General features: G+C 34.8%; 1 long non-coding RNA gene and 1 other non-coding gene across 2 annotated transcripts; both read right to left on the bottom strand.

Annotated features, from left to right (window-relative positions):
- Positions 1-325: 325 nt before the first annotated feature.
- On the bottom strand, positions 326-397 carry TRNAW-CCA. Its single transcript has one exon. It is a non-coding gene; the product is annotated as a tRNA-Trp (tRNA).
- A 1,458-nt stretch (positions 398-1,855) lies between these two features.
- Positions 1,856-3,319, bottom strand: LOC113332055. Its single transcript, XR_003351304.1, has 3 exons — positions 3,102-3,319; positions 2,146-2,424; positions 1,856-1,899 (listed from the first exon to the last, which is right to left on the bottom strand). It is a non-coding gene; the product is annotated as an uncharacterized LOC113332055 (long non-coding RNA).
- Between the last annotated feature and the right edge of the window lie 3,602 nt (positions 3,320-6,921).

Below are 6,921 nucleotides of genomic sequence, written 5' to 3'. Positions count from 1 at the left end.
TGCGGTATAAGTTTGTATCTTAATTACTTGGAGAAACCTTTTCTCCATTAATACCATTCACGCTTGTTTGGCATCCTCCCTCCACCATGAAACTGAAGCCAACATAATGGTTGGCATTGCTTAGATCTTCTTGAACTTTTTCAGTTTCTGCAGACAAAGAAGCGGGCAGCCTCTTTATTGCCAATCTAGCTGCTATCTCAATGTTCTTAGAATCTTCACCAACTTATATAACATGCCCAGATAACAAACTAAATAGTGCACATCTCAAACAAAAACAGAAAATAACACTTCAACTATTTGTAAGACACGGTTAAATATCGGCAATTGGACCTGACGTGAATCGAACACGTAACCTTCTGACATGGAGTCAGACGCGCTACCATTGCGCCACAGATCCATGATTCAAAAGACTGGTCTTTAGTATAGGACAGATACAGCTAGAAAATCGAGCTTTAAATGAACTGCATATGCCATAATAAGAAAAGAATAAATACCTGGACGTGATTCAGTGGTCCTTTCTGCATTGAAGTTGTTGAGTAGGTTCCAGCAAGAATATTAAATTCTCAGTTTAAAATTTTCAGATTTTGAAGCATGCAAATTCGTTTAGCTAATGCAGCCATTAACATTAACAACCTCAAAAGCTGTTACGACATCCAGTTATCCAAGAAACAAAAATCAGATATGAGCTATTATAGATAATGTCGAAAAAGAAAGGATGTCACCACGCTGAGTTTTATAACAGGACTTGGCCGAGAATTCTCCTGAATAAAGGATTTCACGAGACGTGCTTGAATGAAGTGAACTAATTCCATATTGAACTGCGCATCTTCAAAAGTCAAAACCTTCTTCATTCGGCATGAAAGGAGATTCTTCTAGTATTAATTGCTAAAATTCTAGTATTGATTACTAATATATACCGTTGCCTTCTCGCCAAGCCCTATTGTTACGATGCCCTGATATCCAGCTCAAGACCTTTAGGGACCTGAAATAAGCATAATGAACAAAATCATTAGAAAAAAGAAAACATAAGTACATGATTATATCAAGATACACACGAACTCCATTTATGTAGTCATCTGATTAGATGTAGAGTAAGTAGAGTGCATAAAAAATCTACTAACTTCACACATAAATATAACGTTACAAATTTCAGCTTTTCTAAAAGTAAAGAACAATAATTCTCCTAGTGCCTTTGAAACAATTAGTTCCACAACAGCCTTTGCAATAGGAGAAAGGGACATTAATATGTTTATGCAGAACCAAATGATCAACAATTAAAAGAACAATGGAATTATGATCCATTAGACTACAACAATGGGAAATATTATATGTTTTTTCAGACAACACCTTTTTTGGTTGATCCCAAGTGACATTATATCCAAGTCTACTATTCCGACATACATAAATGAATAGTGGAAAAGCAAAAGGTTGACACATCTTACTGGTATAAATCGAATAAGCAGACCCTTAGAATCAGAAAACATGAAAGGAAAGAACAGTAAAAACCATAAAAAGCCTAACCAAACAAATAAGAAAAGAAAGCAAAAAACTATATTACCGTGAAACATGTTGGAAAAACAGGTTCCTTCCCGTTGTACAACAGGTTCGAAATGCTTCCTATCACATTGACCCTACTATTTAGCAGCAGTTGATCCTGTACAAAATTTAAATTTCAACTCTTTTGTGATCTTCAAAAATTATTGTCTAAATATAGCTATATTAATTACCAATTACCAAAAATGTAGAGAAAAAAACGAATTAAATAGAACTTCGAATTTGCAGGGCTCTTTCGCTGTATATTTGGTTTTTCTTTGGTGACAATACAGATGTATGCCAAACAACCTCCTCAATTTATAAAGTTCGAAGCTTGAAAAAGCAACCCCATGAATCACTTTCAAACTACAATAACAAATCACCATCTACAATCCAGCACCACATTAAGAGCTTAGTAGTAAGAATCACTAAATAAATACGACTATTCATGTATATTTGACCGGAACTAAAACAATACCTACATTTTTTAAAAATATTTCTACCTTTACAATTTCGCACAACACCCTAAAAATAAGCAAGACGTATAGAATTTAATTGTGAATCAAACATATGGAAGACTCGTATGTATTATCGCAAATCAAATAATGTTACCTTGATATGGAGGAAGCCAAAGTTGTAGCAATTGGATCAGTCTGGACACTGCTCAATCCGGGATAATAGTTTTCGTCACAGCAGTCTGAATGGAAGTTAAGACAGTGTGGTAATATTTTGCTGCTTTGGGAGCTTCTAATACATCAATACCAAGAGATACGCCCATCCCAACAAAAAATGCGGATATGGTTGAAAGGTAAAATCTCTTGGCCCGCTCTTTCATACTCACTTTTATTCAACTAACGCTGTCATGCAGCTGGCCTTGCTGTTTGGTAGAATCTGCAAAACATGACAGACAAAACGAATCAGTATGTGCTCATCATAAAAGTCGTACAGAGCAGATGCTTCAAACTGTCTAGTATCTGTAAGAAGCGATAAATGAGACCTCGATTCGAATACCAGTGCCTCGTAATAGGACAATGTTACAAAAAAACTCCCCCCTTCAACGAAACGTTTTTAAATTCAATTGGAGAACAATCAGAAGTTTAGACTTCTGTTGAAAAATACCACATTACAGTTCTCATTATTGGGCCATCATGATTCCAAACCTTTCCTAAATGGTTTTAAAACTTCTGGTTCGTGATTTCAGTTGTAGAAAATGAAGTGATAGACCTTTCGCTCCTATTAAACTTCTAGGAGTTTTCCCATTAAAAAATAGATAATGTAGAGCATATATAATGGGATAAGATGAAAATACTTGAACAAAACCCATGAATAAGCAAGAAAAGAAAAAAAAATTACCTATAAGATCGTAAGTTTCAATAAAATTATAAGGATTTCATCAGTCTGGCTTCTAACTCTATGTTAAACCTTCCAGTAGCATTTTCACCAGAATCTCAGTCACACAAATCAATAATTAATTCTCCCCCAACAAAACCTTAATAACCGAATCAATTCATCAAAAAAAAAAAAAACCTAAGAAAACAGAAAATACTCGAAACAGATGCACATAATACCTCAATTAAAGCCCTTGCATAATTGAATTGCCATTTCCAGTTGAAAGTACAGTTGCAGAAGATGGAGGAGGAGTAACATCAACTCCAGCAACAGTTGATCCACTTGTAGTATGTGCAATAACATATTTCATGTATCTGGTCAGGACACAACTCGAGATCCATCCAAACTGAAGTTACTCAAACTGAATGGTACCTGTGCTAGCCTCAGGAGCCGGAGCAAAGCTTTTAGGGAATCTTCATCCAGAAGAGGTGTACCTTCAATTTCCTTCACCTTCATCCGGGAGCTAGATACATCATACATAAAATAGGTTATTAACTTAATTCAGGAACATAAACCACTATTCCATGAACACCTAGTAGAACAAAAATTCAAGATAAGCACTTACGGGAATACTAAAAGATAGGTGTGCCCTGAAAAGCCAATTTTAGAACCACAACTATAGTCCCCACGTAGAGGACATTAGGCACCAGTGTTCCCATGCCTCCTGAAAATTTGGTGTTATATTATCACATGAACTATGATTATTGTAATAAAACGATCAAATCATTACACGAACTATGACTATGAGGCGGTCGCATCTTGTTAATTTGTTACGCATCGAATTCATTGGTGGGAGTCGTCAAAAATTTCTCACCTATGAAGATTGAATTAGTACCACCAAGACAGCAGAGTGCTTGCTCCATAGAGTGCTAGCTTCGAGATGGATAAATGAACACAACCCGCCGATGGCCTTGACCATTGCATTTAGCATCCCAATTCGAGTTGTAGCGATTATCCAGATCATCTTCCATATTTTTACTGCCTAACGAAAAGAAAAAAGTTGCAATGAGATCTTCATTGTGGAAGAGCGCTACAATGTACATGATTTTGTTCTTCTCATCTAACAAAAACTTAAATTTGAACCTTCCAAAAATCCTAAAGCAATTTAAAAGAACGTCTAAGAATGACATTTCAAAACGGTCCAATTCTTGTTGCAGGCCTATTCGACCTCTTCATCTATATACCTCGGAATCAGCAGCTTCAATTGCAAAGTGGATGGAAATGTCTCTAGCATTAGTTTAGGCTAAATGACAGGCCTTCATTTTCCATCAAGTGATGAACTTGTAGAAACTATTTTCCGATGAATAAATTAAGAAATTCACCCCAACACGGGAAAAAAAAAAGTCACCATAAGCGAGAATTGATTATTTATGTGACCTAATAATTTAAATATCAGAATCTCTAACCTCGAACTTCCAAATAATGTTTTTAGGAACCACCTTTTGAGTTTCATCTCCTTGCAATACAAAAACAACTTCGTCAATTAGATTCTAGCATGTTATGCAAAAACTGCATAAGGACTTCTCGGAATGTTAATGACATTGATATGATAAACATGCCACTTAACACATCTGTATGTGCTTCTAAAGCTAGAATTATAGACTACAATTACAACTATAGTTGTGACCACCTTAAACCTCAAAACCTTGAACAAAATACACATTTAGTTTAAGGTCATAGTCAAGTTTAAGCCTTAGTCCTTCCCAGCATAAAGAAAAACAGTGGATGTCCTATGCGGAAAAAGCACTTTAAAGCTGAAAATGCAATCATTCATATACCTTCTGTTTCACTCTTACATTCCTAAGGACCCAATTTCAAAATCATCATGCCAAAAACACAACTTCATAAAATCTATAGCAACGACCTTCCATTCTAACCCAGAACCGAAACCTCTTAAAAGACCATAAGAATAATCCCAACGAAACTAAGCATCTATATAAATTTCTCAACTCTTGATACTCAGCATAACAGACCCTCAAAAGTTAAGTTGAAATTAGAGCAATAGTAAATCTGGTTTAAAAACTGTATGCCCAGCAGTAGCATAATATTCTGTTGATATTAAAAGAATTGAATTGCAAAGAAAATTACCTTTGTCTATCAAGCATCAATAACCATAAAAAAAACTTCCAAGATGTGTCAATACTTCTGGTATCTTCACTACCACAAATCTACAAAACACATATAATCAAATAATCAAACACACTTGAGTGTGGGAGTTTGAAGACAAAATAAAGAAGAAACACTCAGAAAAACAGAAGAAAAAATTCCTAGGTCTAGAGTTCTTAGACAATTCTAAGGTTAGCTATCAATCAACCGCATTGATAACATACGATGAGAAAGAAAGAGGTTCAACTCTAAACCAACCAATACAATGGAATTACTTGAATAAAAATTATCTGAAAAGATTGAAAGTTTGATTCTAAATACCTGCAACTGGTTGCTAGATACAGAAAGACCTTCCCAGCAACCAATAATGTCAGATTGAATGTTCAATTCCAAACTCTTCAATGTTATAAACTTAGCTTCCCAAATTTCCTGCAAAAATCATGCAAACATCGAAACCCTAGATATCATATAAATTGATAAATTAGGATTGCTGTGAGATCCATACCTCTTCGAAGAACTACAATATTTTTCTCTTGAAGTTCTGCGAACCATACAAAAGATCTGTAATTTCGTTAACAAAATTGCAGATACAAAAAAATCAAAGCCACAAAAAAGAGTATCTCAATAATTCGAAAAAAAACGTATAAAGAACCAAAACCAACCTAAGTAACACCCACATTCACCTTACTCCCACCATAAAAAAAAGTCAGCCTAAGTGACGCCCCTTGCATAAAGGTAGTCACATTGAACACGAATTGCAAACATCCACAGCTTAAGTGCAGATATTTCGAAGATGATCCCCATTGCCCTGCAACAAAAATATGCCACAGCTAAGATAACATTGATGACCCTATAAGAGACTTCAAGAGACGACAGTCTGTAAGAAAAATGTTGCACATATTAAAGATAAAGGAAAAGACCATAAAGATAAAGGAAAAAACCACAACACCTGAAACTTAACAGTACATAAATTTTTTTTTTGAAAATTATCTATTCGATTCCTTTAGGTGGGATTTATATACTAAACTGAAGACAGAAACCTCAATTATCAATTTAATCTTATCAATTCCAGTATCAACAAATTTTTAATGAGTCAAATACCTACAACTCAAAAGCTTAATCGATACTTAAGATTTAAGATCTTAAGATTTTTAAGAGGCTTGATATTTTCTCAAATTTAAATTACATCCACAATGCATGGAACTGAATCTTAATCGAACAGTTTAAGGTGGTTCTATCAAAGGATAATCATTGCTGCATCTGTTGACTAAGCCTTGGATATTGATATATGTGATTGGAATATGGTAATTATAGACAATGAAAAAAAAAGGCCACATGCTTTAATTATCCACAATTCATAGTACTAAATCGATATTGGTCCTGATAAAACACAAAAACATGGTAATTACCTGCCACAAATGCGATTAGAATATGGATTCAAAATCATGGCTCAAGACCACCGCATCTAGCATTAAAATCTATGCAAGGAAGACCTGAAGAGCATTACCGGTGAGCTGTAATCGCACATCACCAGACGTAATAACAGTTCTCTCTCACTGGTTTTACTCCATGTGTAACCGTAACGTGAAAGTATACCAATGACTTATGGGACGTACTTCTTCCGTGCGTCTGCAATGTGAAAAACATCATATTGTTTTTCGAGATAAATTTATCAATGCAAAACTTGAAAAGAAAAGTAAAGATTGATAATGATCACCTGCATTAGCCTTCCACTTTGTATTGGCCAAGAGATTTTCTGAAGTTGGACTCTACAAACAACGAACACACATTAAATATTAAGTCCAACTTGATTACTACTCTAAATATCAGAAATTAGAGGTTTGAATTTAAGAAAACATACTTTCCACTGTCTTAGTTTATACAATTCACACC

This window comes from Papaver somniferum, chromosome 1 (assembly GCF_003573695.1).
Source record: "Papaver somniferum cultivar HN1 chromosome 1, ASM357369v1, whole genome shotgun sequence".
Lineage (NCBI taxonomy): Eukaryota > Viridiplantae > Streptophyta > Magnoliopsida > Ranunculales > Papaveraceae > Papaver > Papaver somniferum.
The sequence above is the reverse complement of the archived record's forward strand: the minus strand, read 5'-3'. Positions and strand labels throughout refer to the sequence as shown.